Here is a 19,226-nt window from a genome sequence, read left to right as displayed (position 1 = left end):
TGAGTCAGCAAAAATGGATCAGTGATCCATTTTTTTCTCGCGTACATTTTTGGTGGATCAACTCATCGAACTTTTATTCACACGAACCAACTAGTTGACCCAACTCAAGTTGACTCCTCTAGTTGGATCCAAAAGTTGGCTCGTGTGAAAAGGTCTTTACTATGATTTTGGGGGATAATGGAGCTTAAAGTCCCGTTTTCAATTACGATATTTTTCAGGCTTTTTGCTTTGGCTTTTTTGACGCGCTTTTATTTCAAAAGAAGCCTATATCAAATCCATTTAGATATCTGCTTCTCGTGACAAAAAAGCCGGTAGAGAAGCTTCTCGTGGTTGCTTTTGACGCAAAATCGTGATTGAATCATTGAAAACGGGGCTTTACACGCTTTTTCCGAAAAAGGTTTTCGGAGCAACCACCGATTAGATGGCGCCACTAAGTACCAGGAGGAGTTAAGCTATTTCCACCAATGGAAAAGCCAGAGAAATGTCACGCTCCTTCATCACCCAATAGAAAAGAAAGGGAAAGAGCAATAACCTTTCACCCGCTTTCCCATTGGTGGAAATAGCCTAACTTCCCTAGTACTTACGTCGTTAGTGGCGCCATCTAAAATTTAATAAATGTATTTGAAATCCAATGGGATTTCAAATTAAATGTATATTGCGAATTTAAATCGTTTTTTGCATCTCATTATTAATTTTGTAAACGTATTGAGAGTAACTACGTTGGGATTATTGTATCTACCCAATCCACCTACCACCTTACAGTCTACAGGAATGCTCCTCCTCTTAACAATCAATCAAATCAACCCGGAATATCATTGGTTCTGCTAAGCGACTGAAACACGTTTTTCCTTCAATTTCGCCCGTAAGTTTTTACTAATTATAAACTAAATTTAAGTTAGTTTGCTCTGAATTGACATTGCAAGAAAGCCTAATTTGATTCATTTTCTTAAATACATTGAAGCATAATAGGTGATTTAAATGAATGATTTGATTTAATCGCGATTTAAACTGAATTAAATTTATTTACTAATTTAAAACTAAATGTAAGCTAGTTTGCTCTGAATTAAAATTGCTATAGAGCCTAGAAAGTATAATATGTGATTTAAGTCAATAATTTTTTAAATAACTTGATTTAAATCGCTTTTAAACCTATTTAAATTTATTTAATAATTAAAATCTAAATTTAAGCTAATTAGCTATGAGTAAAAATTGCTAAAACCTAGATAGTAAGGTATAATAGGTAATTTAAATAAATGATTTGTTTTTAAAAAATCAATTGATTTAATTTGTGATTTAAACTTATTTAAATTTATTTACTAATTCTAAACTAAATTTAAGTTAATTTGCTCGGATATATAATCGCTTAAGCCTAGATAGGGTATATTAGGTGATTTAAATCAATGATTTGTTTTTAAATAATCAATTGATTTAAATGGTGATTTAACCTTTTTTAAATTCATTTACTAATTAAAAACTAAATGTAAGTTAATTTGCCCTGAATTAAAATCGCTAAAGCCTAGATAATAAGGTATAATAGATAATTTAAATAAATGATTTGTTTTTAAAAAATCAATTGATTTAATTTTCGATTTAAACTTATTTAAATTTATTTACTAATTCTAAACTCAATGTAAGTTAATTTGCCCTGAATTAAAATCGCTAAAACCGCTATAGTAATCTATAATAGGTGATTTAAATAAATGATTTGTTTTTAAAAAATCAATTTATTTATTTTGCGATTTAAACTTATTTATTTACTAATTATAAACTAAATTTAAGTTAATTTGCTCTGATATAAAATCGATTAAGCCTAGATAGGGTATATTAGGTGATTTAAATCAGTGATTTGTTTTTAAAAAACCATTGATTTAAATTGTAATTAAACCTTATTTAAATTTATTTACTAATTAAAAATTAAATTTAAGTTAATTGGCTCTGAATTAAAATCGTTAAAGCCTAGATAGGGTATATGAGGTAATTTAAATAAATGATTTGCTTCTAAAAAATGAATTAATTTAATTTGTGATTTAAACATATTTAAATTTATTTACTAATTTAAAACTAAATTTAAGTAAATTTTCTCTTAATTAAAATCGCTAAATCCTAGATAGAGTATATTTGTTGATTTAAATCAAGGATTTGTTTTTAAAAAATAAATTGATTTATATCGCAAATTTAAATTTATTTTATAATTAAAAACCAAATTTAAGTTAATTGGCTCTGAATTAAAATCGTTAAATCCTAGATAGAATATATTAGGTGATTTAAATCAATGATTTGTTTTTAAAAATCTATTGATTTATATCGTAAATTTAAATTTATTTTATAATTAAAAACCAAAATTTAGTTAATTGTCTCTGAATTAAAATCGTTAAATCCTAGATAGAGTATATTAGGTGATTTAAATCAATGATTTGTTTCTAAAAAATAAATTGATTTATATCGCAAATTTAAATTTATTTTATAATTAAAAACCAAAATTCAGTTAATTGTCTCTGAATTAAAATCGTTAAATCCTAGATAGAATGTATTAGGTGATTTAAATCAATGATTTCTTTTTAAAAAATGACCGGATTTCAATCAACTTAGGATCGTCAAGTATAAATAAATTAATGCTTACGAAGAACGACCAGGTAATTTACGATCTTCGTTCGAAATGTCCCTCAGGTTAATGTTGGAAATGGGACTTCTTATTTTCTGGGAATCGTATCCGAAGAAGACCCATAAGTCGTTTCTCGAACCAGAATATTTCTCGAAAGAGAAGCAAAATATAATTTCGGGAAGGAAAAAAAAGGTGGTTGGCCTCTGATGATTTCACTCCGGAACATGTTGTAGGTTATTCCTGGTCTCGACTTCAGACCACTCCAGGACACCGTCCTGGCAACATTCTCTTATTGCCCCACCAAACGGCTCATTCCTTTTCAATGTGCTTCGACTAAGTTCTGATGCTATTTTAGCTCTTTATATTTAATTTATTTATTTATTAATTATTTATTTAATTTATTAATATTATTACCATGACTTTAAAGCTAGTATTATTCGCGTTAGGAACCGTTCTCCTATCACTCGTGGAAAGTAAGTTTTTTTTTTAAAATAAAGTTTGGTTTGGTTGTGGATTTTTTATATTATTTTTAAATAATTATTTTTATACCTCAATTTATTTATTTTTAAATTTTATTGATAGTTTTTAGTTAATTTTTAATAAAAAATTTCTAAAATTGGCATATGGGTCGGCTTAAAGAAATAAAGAATTATCGTAAAAAATATGTCCTAAAAATATAAAAAAATTCGAATAGTAATTTAAAATATTGATGGTAGAAATTACTGTGGCCCGTGCAGCGTAGGTGTCCACAGGTTTGAACCTTTCGGTCCTTTGTTTCTTCCAGAAATCTTACATTTATATTAATAACGGCGCTCGATGGGCTCCGGAATTATTTTTTTATCGGGGCCCGGGCCCACTCTGGGAGGGCCCACTCTTAAATGGCGAAATATTTCAATAAGTGTTCTAACAAGATTGATTAATAATGCTAAAAACGTTAATAACATAAATGCTACTTCATAGTTATTAACGTTTTAAACATTATTAATCAACCATAGTTTTTAAATTAAATTTTCCAAATTAAAAATGTTTCTAAATATTTAATATTATTGCTCTAATGGCTATCATTATTATCATTGTGTGTTTATTAAAGGAAGTGTTTTACACTTTCACCATCAAGTTTAACGGATGTTTGGGGTGATTGTCGCTAGTTACGTTAAAAAAAGTCATAGCAGGTGTTAGCGGAGTATTTTTCGATTTAGTTTTTACTGCTTTTAACCACCAAAATAAAACGCTATACAAATAAAATTTACAAACCTGCACGTTAAAATATTAAGCCTAAAGTAAAAATAAATATTCAAAGCAAACCATTTAGCCGGTAGGCATTGGTACCTTGGTCGTCAATGTGACCGTTAGTTGACGACCAAGACAATTTAAATTCCACAATTTTTAAATATGCCTAGGAGTGGTATTACTGTTATTTACCGATATTTCATCGGCAGGTTAAAATAATTATTTCAAATTGCCTCCGGCTTCAACTACTGGATATCGAACTTTTCCTAAATTGATCCATTCCAAATCCACAAAGTTCTTCCTGAATATTTTTATTAAAAAAAATACTTTAGGAATTTTTATATTTCTGTGTATACAGTTTTGGGTTCATTTGCAAAACACCCACACGCACCGTAAATTCGTCTTAAAGTATTTCACCTTTCGAGCTACCGGGTTTTTTTTAATGATATTTACCAAGAATTATTTCAAGTTAGAAAGAATGACTCTATGTGTAGACGATTTTTAGCGTTGCCTCCAATCCACCTCACGCTCTAGCTGTAAGCTCCACCCCCCTTAGTAATCCCGGTCTCTCATTGGTTCCATGAAACTGACGTCTTTCAACGCCGGTCACGTTTCACCTATATCCCCCTCACGTGACGAGGGGGAAACCAGGACCATGATGCCCCTTAGATCATCTAGTTATTCTCGCTAAGTATAAATGAATGCATTCTTGATTTACCTTGTAAGGGAAATATTACGAATATATAGAGGGATAATAATTCCCCCCCCCGAGATAATATATATAGTCGCGCGGGTCGGACACCAGGGGGCATGCTTGTCTTAGAAGGAAATGCTTTCAGCGGCTAAAAATGTTAATTTACCTTCAGCATTTTTTTATCTTTATCTCTAAGCCCCGAAACCACGGCGTGTATTGCTAGATACTTGTGCTTTCTGTCCAAAACAAGGCGAATCGTTTGGAAGATTGAAGAAATTGGCCGCTGGCGACGCGCTGTCGCTAAAATCGTTACCCTTTTTTATTACGGAAATAAAACGTTTTGACGGAATCGAAAAAAAAACCGTTTGCTGATAAAGGTCACGACCATTTCTTAAAAAACATAATTTAAAAGAAAAATATTTTAGAAAAAAATAAGAATAATAATAAAAAAAACAAGTAAAAAATCTTGAAAAAAAATTATAATAAAATCTTTAAAAAATTAATAAAGTGAAGTAAAAGAAAAGATCTTGAAAAAATAAATGAAGTAAAGTAAAATAAAATAAAATAAAAAGAAAAGATATTGAAAAAATAAGAATAAAATCTTGAAAAAATAAATAAAGCAAAATAAAATAAAATAAAATAAAACTAAAAGATCTTGAAAAAATAAGAATAAAATCTTAAAAACCTAACCAAAAAAATCTTAATAATAAAAAAGTAAAATAAAATAAAAAATAAAAATAAAAATAAAAATAAAAATAAAAATAAAAATAAAAAATATTGTAAAAAAATAATGTAATCTTGAAACAGAATAGAAATTAAAAGAAGCTTTATCTCAAATAGGAAACCGAAAATTATTGACCCGAAAGACGTTCTAATAGCAATCGTTTTCAGATATTTTCGATTGGTTAAATTATTATTTTTCTCTTTCGATAAAAATGCAAAGGATCTGAACATTCACGCGCTAATAATAGCCCGTGAAAATGACAAAGGTGGCTGAAGGTAACCACGGCCAATCTCGATCGGCGTCTATGATATTTTTAGGTTTGACAAAGTAGGCAGTACCTCTCGGCGGCGCGATGGTAGAAACAACCCGTTTTTTGCACGCGCAATTATGTTGTCGTCCGTGAAATAATCGATTGTTTAGGAACCGCATCGATGAACATTGTATAATTCTTGTTTAAGTTGGCGTGTCAAGTCCGCTATTTTTCATGCTTTTTTAAAGTTTCTTGTTTAAGTTGGCGTGTCAAGTCCGCTATTTTTCGTGCTTTTTTAAAGTTTCTTAGATTTTTTGTTTTTTTTTCACGTAACTGGGAAATGAAAAATAGTTATTGGAATATTTTATTTCGTCTTCAGGTCAAATTCCTGGAGAGGGTCAAGTTCCATCGTATAGATACTACGACCCTTTTTACGGGACGGAAACTAGGCTCCGCAGTGCCCCCGACGGTGATAAAGAGAAGGTCAATGCCTTCGGAAGACCGTACGAGTTGCCGAAGCCCTTAGGCTTAGTGAGTAACGCTCAGACAACGAAAAACGAAACTAATACGACTACCCCGGAGCCATCTAGCGGAGATCAATCTACAACCGAATCAGCAAAATCCATCATAGATGGCGCTATTGATTCGGGGGCCACCAGAGAAAGATCCTCCGATAGTTCCGGGGTCAACGAGGAGAAACCGGCACCGCAAGTTGAATCCGCAACGACTCGAGTTCCGGAAGGAGACGAGGCGTTAGATACGCGTCGAAGACCCACCGAGACCACCGTTAAACCCAACGCGGAACAAGATACCTCCATGTCCGAAAATAGCATTTCGGAATCTCCAGTCGGCCTCGACAGCGAAGATCGCGAGTTACCGGACCCGAATGAACAGCAAAAGAGGCAAACGTCGAAACAAAGCACCAAGACGGTGATTTATAAACAGTCGCCGGACTCTTCCACTCCGGAATCCTTCTTGAGTCAGGAAGTAATTAACTTCAACCCGTGGGTGCCGGCACCGGACGATCGATACCGACCCAAAGGGGGTGAAACGGCAAGCGAAAAACCCGTTCTTAGCGCCGTGGAAGTCGAAACCGAAAGTAACCAAGTCAGGGAAACGACCACGAGCCCTAGATTGACCGACTCATCCATCGCTCAGCGAGTCGAAGTACAGCAAGTAGTGGACGAAAACGTAGTTCAAGAGCTGGTATCGGAGGCCTATGGATCTACCAAAGTTACAGAATTGTTCTCTAACCACCGACAGACGACGATACCGGATAAGTACAGACCTTTAGCGGTTCAAGCGGAAGTTACCGAAAAGCCAGAACTGCAACAGGAAGAAACGGAACCGTTCCTGTCGCAAAAGGTGTCTACGGTGTCGGTAGCTAAAGGTGGCGTGACTCAAACCGAGCCCATTTTGATTATGGACAATAGGAACCCAACCACCCCGACTCCTTTCGCCAAACCGGGTACGACGACAACGATTAGGCCGAGTACAGCGCCCATCTACTTCAGTTCGTCAGTGTACTTGCCTTCATTATCCGCGACGGAACCACCTTCCGTCAGTCCGGTAATCCAAGAAGCTCAGGCCGTTGAAAGCGAACCGTCGAATGATCCCGTCGTTGACGGACAATACCAGGTTGATTCTTCCTCGACACCCAGTAGCACCACCACCGTCATCAACAATCACGGTAGCTCCTTAAAGAATCCACCTCAATTATCCGTCAAAAGTCCACCATCTGTAACTACCGAAAAACCCACGACCATCACCAGAAGGCCCATTATAACCATCGACGACTTTGTAAGGGCCACTACGACGCAGTCTTCATTCGCCGTAAGGAATCCGCCAATTATTAACCCTTACTTGAAAAGACCGAGTCCACCTCCGGTTCAACCAGTGGTAACAGCGAGTACCTCAACTTCCATCTCGACTACGGAAGCTTTCGATCTAAGATACCCGCCATCTCAAGATCAATCCGTTAAAGGAAGGCCCACGCAAGAAGATGACCAACCTTCAACTCCTTCCGCTTTCGACGTACGTAATCCACCCGCAGTATCGGCCATCAAAGCCAAACCGAGTCAACAACCTTCTTCCCAAGACTTCACCTACAAGCCTAGTTCAACAACACCGACTTTAGTTTTCGACGTGCGCAACCCGCCAGTCGTTTCCGCCATTAAAGCTAAGCCTGGACAACCTCAAAACTCAGATTTACCTAGCTTTACCTACGAGCGAGATCCAACTACGGTCTCTTCTGTTTTTGACGTACGTAACCCACCAACGGTGCAAGCTGTTAAGGGTCAGCCCCAAGCCGTGGTTCAAGAAATAACTAGTACCAGCACCGATTCTTCCTTTGACGTTCGCAATCCTCCCGTAATTAAAGCGAAACCCACTCAAAGCCCACCGGCTCAGGAGGTTTTCAGTTCTACTACAGTTGGATCGTTCGCGTTGGACGTACGAAATCCGCCCGTGGTATCACCAATTAAAAGCAGACCCGAATCACAAGTGTCCCAAGATTTACCTAGTTTCACTTACGAAAGGTACCCCAGTTCTTCAACCACAGGATCGTCTTTTGACGTTCGTAACCCGCCAATGGTATCCGCCATAAAAGCTAAACCAGGACAAGAACTGCCTCAAGATTTACCAAGTTTTACTTACGAGAGGTACCCGAGTACCTCAACGACAGAATCTTCCTTCGACGTTCGTAACCCGCCAACGGTATCCGCCATAAAAGCTAAACCAGGACAAGAACTACCTCAAGATTTACCAAGTTTTACTTACGAGAGGTATCCGAGTACCTCAACGACAGAATCTTCCTTCGACGTTCGTAACCCGCCAACGGTATCCGCCATAAAAGCTAAACCAGGACAAGAACTACCTCAAGATTTACCAAGTTTTACTTACGAGAGGTATCCGAGTACCTCATCGACAGAATCTTCCTTCGACGTTCGTAACCCGCCAACGGTATCCGCCATAAAAGCGAAACCAGGTCAGCAAACGCCTCAAGATTTACCCAGCTTCACGTACGACCCGACTACAACTACTTCCAATCCGGCTTTTGATATGAGGTATCCTCCCCAATCCGATACTGGGGTTAAGTTGAGACCTGGCCATGTTCCTGGTAGTTTAACGCGACCGCCTCACGTTCCGGGAAGTTTGACTGTTTCTTCTAGCACGACTGTTAAGCCAATCAGCACTATATCCATCCTGGACAACAGGAACCCACCTCTTATGATTTTACCATCTCTGAGGCCCTACATCGAAGCGAGACCCACGGCGGAACCTCAACCATCGACCAAACCGGCAACTGCGGAACCGGAAACGGAAAAACCCCACCCACTGGAAGATAATCAAAAACTGATAGCCGAGTTGATGGAGTTATTGGAGTTACTAGAGAGACAAACTGCCCAGAGGGAAAATGATCGTACTAGGACACCATCTCCACCAGTAAGTAGTACGCAATCGCTCCCAACTCAAGCTGTAGTACAAGAAGTCCAAGAACCTGTTTCAATTCATCAAGAACCCGTACAAGAACCATTGGCAATTCAACAAGAGCCCGTCCAAGAACAAGTTTTAGTTAATCAACAAGCCCAAGAGCAAGTACCAGGGGAACCCGGTTCGCAATCTTACCCTTCATTGGGTTATGGCGCCAGTACCACCATCCTAGATAACCACAAATCAACGCCGGTTTTTAAGCCATCCAGTACTCCAATTCCTATGACAATTCTAATTGAGAACAATCACGGTGGTGATAAGGCCACCCAAGCTGCTAAACCTACTTTGAGGCCCGGCACGCAAGGTATCACCAGTAGCCTCCCAGAACAAAAACTTACCACCTTAATGGAGAAATACACGACTTTGTTTCCCAGTCTATTTCATCAGAACAACCCTGACCAACAACAGCAACAAGTGGACGTCTCGGTTCTTCAACAACAGATTGACGAATTGAAGAAGCATACGACCACAACTATTTCATCAAGGCTCGAGTCCACTACGAGTCAAGCTGTCCCGGTAACATTCATATCGGTGGTAACTTCGATTAACGAAGTTGAAGGGTCGACGGAACCGTCCCGACTTGGCGTTGTACAAGAACACGAGACTCAACCTCCTACATTAGCGGTGGTGGCTCAAGAACAAGCGCCAGAATCACCCATAGTCGTACAAGAACCAGCATCAGAACCGCCCAAACTTGCCGTTGTTGCCGAAGTACAGGCGCCAGAGGTTCAACAAGTTCCATCATCTGATCCCCCTAAATTGGCCGTTGTGCAAGAAACAGCAACACAACCATCAACTCTAATTCAAGAACCCGTCTTCGAACAAAACGCCATTGATTCGCTACCCTCGCAAAAATTACCATCCAGACCTGGCAACATGTCTCAGGAGATACCTTTGGTGAATTACGAAGCTAACTCATTATCTACCGAGCAACCCACAACAACGACGGAAGCACCTACCACGACGCCCAAACCAACCACTACGAGACCCACTAGACCAACAAGGCCAACCCCAGCTCGGCGACCATCTTCAACGAGGAGACCTACGCCATCTAGACGCCCAACTACTCGCAGACCAACCCCGTCTCGTCGACCCACTACCAGAAGACCCACTCCCAGCAGAAGACCAACGCCAGCAAACAGAAACCGTAACACCACGACTTCCGCCCCAACTACGCGAGCCACTTCAACTGCCAGACCAAACAGACCTACCACTAGATCACCAGACCTGACTTTCTTCCAACATAGACCTATTTCTGCGAGCTCCAGACCTCCAGCCGTCATTACATACGACGTCAATAATCTACAAAGTGCTTGTTTAAGACACGTCCACAATTCAACTCTAAGAAGAGCAGTAATGGTAAGAGTTTTATTATTTTTTTATTTGACCTTAAACGGGAAATAGCCTCTTGTATTTCTGTGTAAGAATCTTAATTTCTAATGAATTTTAGTAACATAATCTATAGATATTACTCAAATAAAATTTCGTTACCTCATTTGGGTTTATAACCTCAGTCGTTAATGCTTAAACCGTGACCTTTTGGCATTGGATTAAAATTATAGTTATTTTAATGGTTTATCTAAGATTCCTGGATCAGCCGGATGTGGTTATCGTTGTTTTACTGGTCTATTTACTCATACTCAGTACAAAATGCCAGATGACACAAACTGCGGAGATAACAAGGTACGTTTAAAAGTCCCAAAAACAATTGACTTCGACAATAATCCATACCTCTACTTGGAATGCTTATACTGCGGTATCGCTTATGGTAAGATCACTCTGATGGCTTGGCCCCGCCTACGAGATAAAAAAATCCCTCTGCGCGCGCTCCCCTCTCACGCAGTTGTTTGTTAAGATAACATAGTGACGTTAAAAAAACCGTCAGTCACATCGAGACGAAAATCTGCCGCGATAAGCATTCCAAGTAGAGGTATGGATTCCTGACTACGATAAGCCTTGGTCTAAATGAAATTGATCGTATGTAAACAGAGGTGCATGAATGGAAGGTGTTTCGAAGAAGAGGACATTGATGTTTGCAGAAAGGCTTCGAAGGGAAAACCAATCCACAACATCGTTCCAGTAAGATTGACTCGTGGTACAATTTTTTAAATTAATTAAATTAATTAAATTTCCTTAAACATTGTCAGGTTCTGTGCAGCGCCGTATGTAACATCGACGGATCCTTGGACAGACTGGTAACGAGAGCGGATGGGGCTCCATGCACTAGAGTGGTAAGTCCATGGACATTTTCTTTGCACTACTTTGAGCAACCTCAAATATTTTTTGAGCGAGACACTGCTTCAACATGTTTGAGTTTAGCATGCTTGTTTGCCAGCATTTTAGAACCCAACATCTAGCGGTACTTAATCTTAAGTTTCTGCGGTTACACCTATAAACTTTACTTTCATCTGAAGCCTTGGTAGTTGATTTATCTCTGTACATAGAAATAAAGATTTTTATTTGGTGATGGTCTATTTGGCTTAAGCATTCATCAAAGCTGGAGGTAATTAAAGGTCAACAGAATGGTTTGAAAAATTGGGGTCCAATTCCAGATAGATCCTCAAAATACGTGGTTCTGTAGGCCCACTGTCAAAACTCAAACGATTCTACGACCCGTTATCGTAATTCGTACATGAACGATTCGGTTATTAGCATCCATCTATCGGGAAAATATTTATAAAAAAGAATGGCTACATGTGTTTATGTGTGAACCTTCACACATGAGCGCATCAAGTCACGCATTTTTTCGCCAGTAGAGCGATACTAGCCAGCGTTTACAAATTTTGGTGAAACCTAAACGTCCCTAGTTAAAGGGAGTATAACCTTTTCAGGAACTTGGCGCAATACATAATTCCCTCCCCTCATTTTTCTAACCACGTGTTATACGTATTGTGAAATACTGTGGTTTTTGTGGAATTAACCCACTAAAAGTATCCCCACTTTGGTAGTGCATTAATTTATCATATCTACTGGAAGGCCTTTCGTGAATCTAAAACCACGTACCTCATTATTAGGAAAATATAATTGAATAAACATCCAAACTATAATGAAAATAATGAAATTATAGTTCGGGTATTGTTGTTTATCTGTTAACGAAGAGTGCATTTAAAAAATAAACACTAAATATGAAACAATAAAGGTTTCAAGTGAGAAAACCTCTTCAGGGCGGGCACGCTTCCTCTAATAGAAGAATTGGGTTTTTCTACTATTGTTCTAGACTAGCGCCATGAGTGAGAAAAGAGAGAAGCTAAGGCGCACCCTACCAAATAAGAAGGGTTCTACTCCCTTTAACTAGTTCAAATTTAACATCAATTTAACAATAAATTTTAATTTAGGGATTTTTCCGATGCCGAAATGGTCTGTGCGTTCCGCCAATCGGACCCTCCAATCCGTCATCACCTTCCGGGACTTCCGCTACAACAGCGACGAAGAAATGAAGTTCTAATGACGCCATCTATGATTGGCAATCTTCGCTAATATAATAAAAAAATACCGGGTTTATTCCGCGTTATAGCATTTAAATCGCTAAAAATTAAAGTTAAAATACCATCACTATCAAAAACATTTGAAGTATTTTTTGTGAAATTTCCATCATCAAACGTATTTATTTATTTTGGCACATTTATTTATTAAAAAACCATTTAAAAAATAACACAATCTATATTTTTTTAGCAGGAATCCATACCTCTACTTGGAATGCTTATATTATCGTATCGCGTATGGTAAGATCACTCTGGAGGCTTTGGTCCCGCCTACTAGAGAAAAAATCCCCTCTGCGCGCGCTCCCCTCTCACTTTGTTGTTTGTTAAGCTAACATAGTGACGTCAAAAAAACCGTCAGAAACATCGAGACGAAACTCTGGCGCGATAAGCATTCCAAGTAGAGGTATGGATTCCCGTTTTTAGTTATAATAGTTATTTTTATTAAGTAACGTGGCCTTCTTGTTTTAACGTGGCTCTTACGTCACAGTCTTTTACTTTTACAAGTCTACGAGCGCGCGCTACAGTCACCAGAGGATAATAGCTTTTACTAGCGCGCGTGCAGCAAATCGCTCGTGCGAAGAATACACTAATAAAGCTGGCTCTTGTGACGTAAGAGCAACATTTTAACAAGTTGGGCAAGACCACTTTTTATATAATAAATCAACTATTGATTGTCGAAACTGGTCTTAGGTAACGCATTTTTTTATCTCTCTCAAGAAAATGCTGGCTATAATTAGACCTTCGGTTTATTACGAAGTTGAACGTCCTTCTACGTACACTTATTATTGTTTTTCTTCAAACTATGCCGTTTTCAGGTGAGTTTCTTTTCGCTTGCATTCCTCGAACGACCCGTTACTAATAATTTATTCAAATTCGGAAGCAAGGTCAAACGGTAGCCAGCGGGCATTTGAGAAATACGGACGATGAACCCAACGAAAACCGCTTTCTTTTTCGGAACCATTTATCCGTCGTAACTACTATTTGATAGACTTTATTTTTTAAGGAAGGGGGAGGGGGTGGAAATTCTATCTTTATAAAGAATTCAAAGTGATTTAGGGTACGATATAAATGATGGGTTCCTTAAATAAAACCTTGACAATGAAATGAGTTTTTCGTTTCGAATTTTCGTCTCAACAACCTGTTCTCGCTGTTACATTACTCTTATATATATTTTATTATCTTTTATTTTTTAAATTCCGATGTCATGATTTCTTTTTTAAGTACGGCTCGTCATAGAGGAGGCCAGAGTTATACCTCGGTGAAGAGACAAAGTTAATATATTACGATTTGGTTGACACCTTTGCGAAAGGTGGAGCGGTACATGGATATCCGCAAACTTGCTCCCAGGTTATAGAGGAAGATAATATAGAGTTCTTCCTTGTCTGTTCTAGGAATATGGATGAACCTTCTATCTAGTGACGCTGGATGTTAAACTTAAAAATGTCATTTTAGAATGAAATAATAATAAATTAAAATTGAGAACTAAACAATACAAAATTAAAATTGAGAACTAAACAATATTAAATTAAAATTGAGAATTCATTTTTATGAAATTAAAATTGATAATTCATTTTTATGAAATTAAAATTGAGAATTAATTAACACGAAATTAAAAATGAGAATTAATTAACACGAAATTAAAAATGAGAATTAATTAACACAAAATTAAAATTGAGAATTAATTAACATGCAATTAAAATTGAGAATTAATGAACATTCAATTAAAATTGAGAATTAATTAAAATGCAATTAAAATTGAGAATAATTAATATTAAGTTAAAATTGAGAAGAATTGATATTAAGTTAAAATTGAGAAGAATTAATATTAAGTTAAAATTGAGAAGAATTAATATTAAATTGAAATTGATAATTAATTTTAGGAAATAGAGAACTAAACAATATAAAATTAAAATTGAGAACTAAACAATATTGAATTAAAATTGAGAACTAAACAATATTGAAATAAAATTGAGAACTAAACAATATTGAATTAAAATTGAGAACTAAACAATATTGAAATAAAATTGAGAACTAAACAATATTGAATTAAAATTGAGAACTAAACAATATTAAATTAAAATTGAGAATTCATTTTTATGAAATAAAAATTGAGAACTAAACAATATTAAATAAAAATTGAGAACTAAACAATATTAAATAAAAATTGAGAACTAAACAACATTAAATAAAAATTTAGAACTAAACAATATTGAATTAAAATTGAGAACTGAACAATATAAAATTAAAATTGAGAACTAAGCAATGAGAACTAAAAAATATTAAATAAAAATTGAGAACTAAACAATATTAAATAAAAATTGAGAACTAAACAAAATTAAATAAAAATTGAGAACTAAACAATATTAAATAAAAATTGAGAACTAAACAATATTAAATTAAAATTGAGAACTAAACAATATTAAATAAAAATTTAGAACTAAACAATATTAAATAAAAATTGAGAACTAAACAATATTTAATAAAAATTGAGAACTAAACAATATTAAATAAAAATTGAGAACTAAACAATATTAAATAAAAATTGAGAACTAAGCAATATAAAATTAAAATTGAAAATTCATTTTTATGAAATTAAAATTGAAAATTCATTTTTATGAAATTAAAATTGAAAATTCATTTTTATGAAATTAAAATTGAAAATTCATTTTTATGAAATTAAAATTGATAATTCATTTTTATGAAATTAAAATTGAGATTTAATTTTTATGATTTTAAAATTGAGAATCAATTTTTATGAAATTAAAATTGATAATTAATTAACACGAAATTAAAATTGAGAATGAATTAACACGAAATTAAAATTGAGAATTAATTAACACGAAATTAAAATTGAGAATTAATTTACTTGAAATTGAAATTGAGAAGAATTAATATTAAATTAAAATTGAGAATTAATTAACACGAAATTAAAATTGAGAATTAATTAACATGCAATTAAAATTGAGAATTAATTTACTTGAAATTGAAATTGATAATTAATTAACACGAAATTAAAATTGATAATTAATTAACACGAAATTAAAATTGAGAATTTATTATCATTAAATTAAAATTGAGAATTCATTATCATTAAATTAAAATCGAGAATTAATTAACATGCAATTAAAATTGAGAATTTATTAACACGAAATTAAAATTGAGAATTTATTATCATTAAATTAAAATTGAGAATTCATTATCATTAAATTAAAATCGAGAATTAATTAACATGCAATTAAAATTGAGAATTTATTAACATGAAATTAAAATTGAGAACTAAACAATATTAAATTAAATAAAAAAATGTTATTAATGTGCTTTTCTCGCCAAATGTTGAGTATAACGAGTGTAGACTGCGTCACAAGGAAAGACTGTATTTTTGCCTTTGGCAACTTATTTTTTAATGTCGACTGCGGAAGTTTGCAGCCGTTGTCTAACGATTATTTTATTTATTTGGAAATGAACTTCTGTTTCTTTTTCTGCGTTGCGATCATTAAAAGGATTTTAAACTTCGAATACACAGACGAAACGCTATCATTTAGCTAATGAAGACCACTTAGACAAGCTACGCTTTTCGTTGAGAGAATGACAACCAAGTTAGGTTGATGGCGATTAATACGGATTAAACGTCTTTTTCATTTGAAATTTAAAACTAAATTTACCTTCAGAAATTAAGTGTTTGTAAAACCCAATTACAATATGAAATCGATTTAAATTTCAATAGAACTCAAGGGAAAATTAGCTGTACATAACCAGAAGATTCCTGCTCATGGTTATCTGGAAGTTACACACAGCGCCAATTTTGCTCGCGGCGTTTGTGTGAGCTACATAATTAGGTTGCTGCTTTTAAAGATGTCAACGAGGTTTTGATAAACAAAGTTCATTATGAGATTCGCTAAAAATAAATTAAAATTTAATGAAGACACGAAACCCCGCAGATCAAAACATAACATTTATATTGGTTTCGTAAACAAGAATATGGAATAAATTTATCGGGTAATGTCACCTTCTGTCCTAAGAACTTAGCCGCCAAAAGTTCAGTTTTTATACTGACCTGAGGGGCGGATCATTTGCCGTAATCAGTGTACAAGCTAGTAGCTTTGAATGTACTCAATTGATTACGTAGCTGATTACAGAGTCAGCATTATAAAAGGTAGTAATCAGCAGGGTTCCGAAGTGGTATTTAGCAGGTTTTAAATAATGTGGTAAATAATGGTAAATAACGTTATGGTATAAAATGAGAAACGTGGTAAATAATGATAAAAAATATATTTCCAAGAATTATTTAGAGTATTTAAATCTTAAAATACATTTATGTTGATAAAATAGATTTGGAACAGACTTGAAAAGTAATTAAAATGAAGTTTAAGATCGTCTAAAGTTGATATATTCCTTTTTGGAATGATTTTTTTTGATTTCACATAGACAATAGAAACCAATATATGCCACTATTTAACCACTATTTACCATAATTAACCGTATTTATCATTATTTAAGGAATAACTGTGCAGATGCGTTACCACCCAACATTGTTATTTTGGCCTATACATATTTGTAGGCCGAACTATCTTCGGGTCCAATTCGATTTGGTTCTCTTATAGAGCGTTCTCCAATTGATTAAAAGATATTTTAGTTAGATATTTATTGGAAAATTTCTGTAAAATTTTAGGTTTTTTAATAGTTATCAGTTAATACGTATTAGTTAGTTAATTTTTATCGTTTTCCCTTGGTACTTTATTATTATCATTATCATTATACCTTTTTAGTGAATTGTTAGTTTTGGTTAAACTTCCGTTATCAGATTTTGTTAGTTAACTTTAAGCCAGCTAGTTCGTCATTCTTAGCTGCGTGAAAGCTCTTCAATCAATGCAAGTTATACAATTTAATACTCGTTATGTTCCGTACGACCGTATATATACCTTATATTTAAAAAAATTAAAGTAGTACACGCCTAACATTTTAATGTAACTTAATTCAATGTTCTTTAAAATTTAACTTTAATACGTTAATTTAATTTTTAAAGTAGTACTATTCTCAGTGAAACCTATTCGTTTTTCACGTATAAAGTACTGTTTACTAATTATGTTTTAATCAATATTTTTTTTGAAAATAGGATCCGTATGGACCACGGCTAAAGTCTTAGACGATAATAATGGGAACGAAAACCCGTTGGCGCTATGAAATTCAACAAGGGTCAATAAAATGTCCCCTAAAGTTTTGACAGGAGATCCGAGATATCTTGGCTGGTACCAATTTGAAGTGAAAAAAGAGTCTGGTTACTAAGATACCGCCGCAAATTGGCTCAAACTTCATAAGTAAGATCCAATTTAAATATTATCATTGTCAAGCTAATTCTAATAATCAAACAGTCTTAATTTCAATTTCTTCTACGTCTTAGATATAGCACTGTTAAAAAAACTCGGCCGGGGCTAGACATCAGGAAAATCCTAAATTGGTGAAAATGTCACCACCAACCAGAGGCCAACTAGCGCTGGTTACAATGTCACACCATTAAGATGGCAACCAACACCGGTAAAAATGTCACTAAAATACAGAGGGCAACTACGGCCGGTTACAATATCACTAACAGCCAGAGGGCAACTAGCGCTGGTTACAATGTCACACCATTAAGATGACAACCAGCACCGGTTACAATGTCACTAAAAGCCAGAGGGCAACTAGCGCTGGTTACAATGTCACACCATTAAGATGGCAACCAGCACCGGTAAAAATGTCACTAAAAGACAGAGGGCAACTACGGCTGGTTGCAATGTCACACCATTAAGAGGGTAAATAGCACCGGTTACAATATCACTAACAGCCAGAGGGCGACTAGCGCTGGTTACAATGTCACACCATTAAGATGGCAACAAGCACCGGTAAAAATGTCACTAAAAGACAGAGGGCAACTACGGCCGGTTACAATGTCACACCATTAAGAGGGCAAACAGCACCGGTTACAATATCACTAACAGCCAGAGGGCAACTAGCGCTGGTTACAATGTCACACCATTAAGAGGGCAAACAGCACCGGTTAATATGTCACTAACAATTCAATTGCTAACTGCTTGAAAAAACTTCTGCAAAAGCTTCAATAGTTTGTCACAGTTGCAGAGGGGGTCACTGATGCCCATATACAAATAAAATCCAGAATGAGTAATAATAATTCCATATTTTTATTTAGAGAGGACTATCTTAATGTTAAACATTCACACAACATATAGCATGTGACCAAAAGTCTCAGGAAAAAAATGTTAAAGGTATGAAACATTGCAAATTTACAATAAACAAATTGAAACTATAGTATTTTGTTATAGGTGGGGAAAAAGAAGCACTGTTCAAACATATTATTTTGGATAGACTGTTATATCTCAATTCTGGTGGTGTCCAGAACGATGTAAAAGAGATGCAGATAAGATGAGGGTTTGTTAAAATTTAACGAATATTTATTAAACATTTCAAAAACACGATAATCAATACCTAACTTGCATTACGAAGGATTTATGGTTATCTTTAGTACAAAAAATAAGGTTCCATAATCAGAGATAAACGTTATCTTGAATCAGTACGCTTGCAAAGAAGTTGAATCACAAAAACTAATATTGACAAAGATATTAAAACTTTAATAGATATGGACGGATATAACGATGAAATAATTTTTAACGATGAAATAATTTTTTTTGAGTATTGCTTTTTTTTCCTTCTAAAACAGATAATAGTTATCTTCATCAAGTTCCGCTGGTTTGTAGCCA

The sequence above is a fragment of the Leiobunum rupestre genome, chromosome 1, assembly GCF_980474605.1.
Source record: "Leiobunum rupestre chromosome 1, qqLeiRupe1.1.hap1, whole genome shotgun sequence".
Lineage (NCBI taxonomy): Eukaryota > Metazoa > Arthropoda > Arachnida > Opiliones > Sclerosomatidae > Leiobunum > Leiobunum rupestre.
This window is presented reverse-complemented; position numbering follows the sequence as displayed.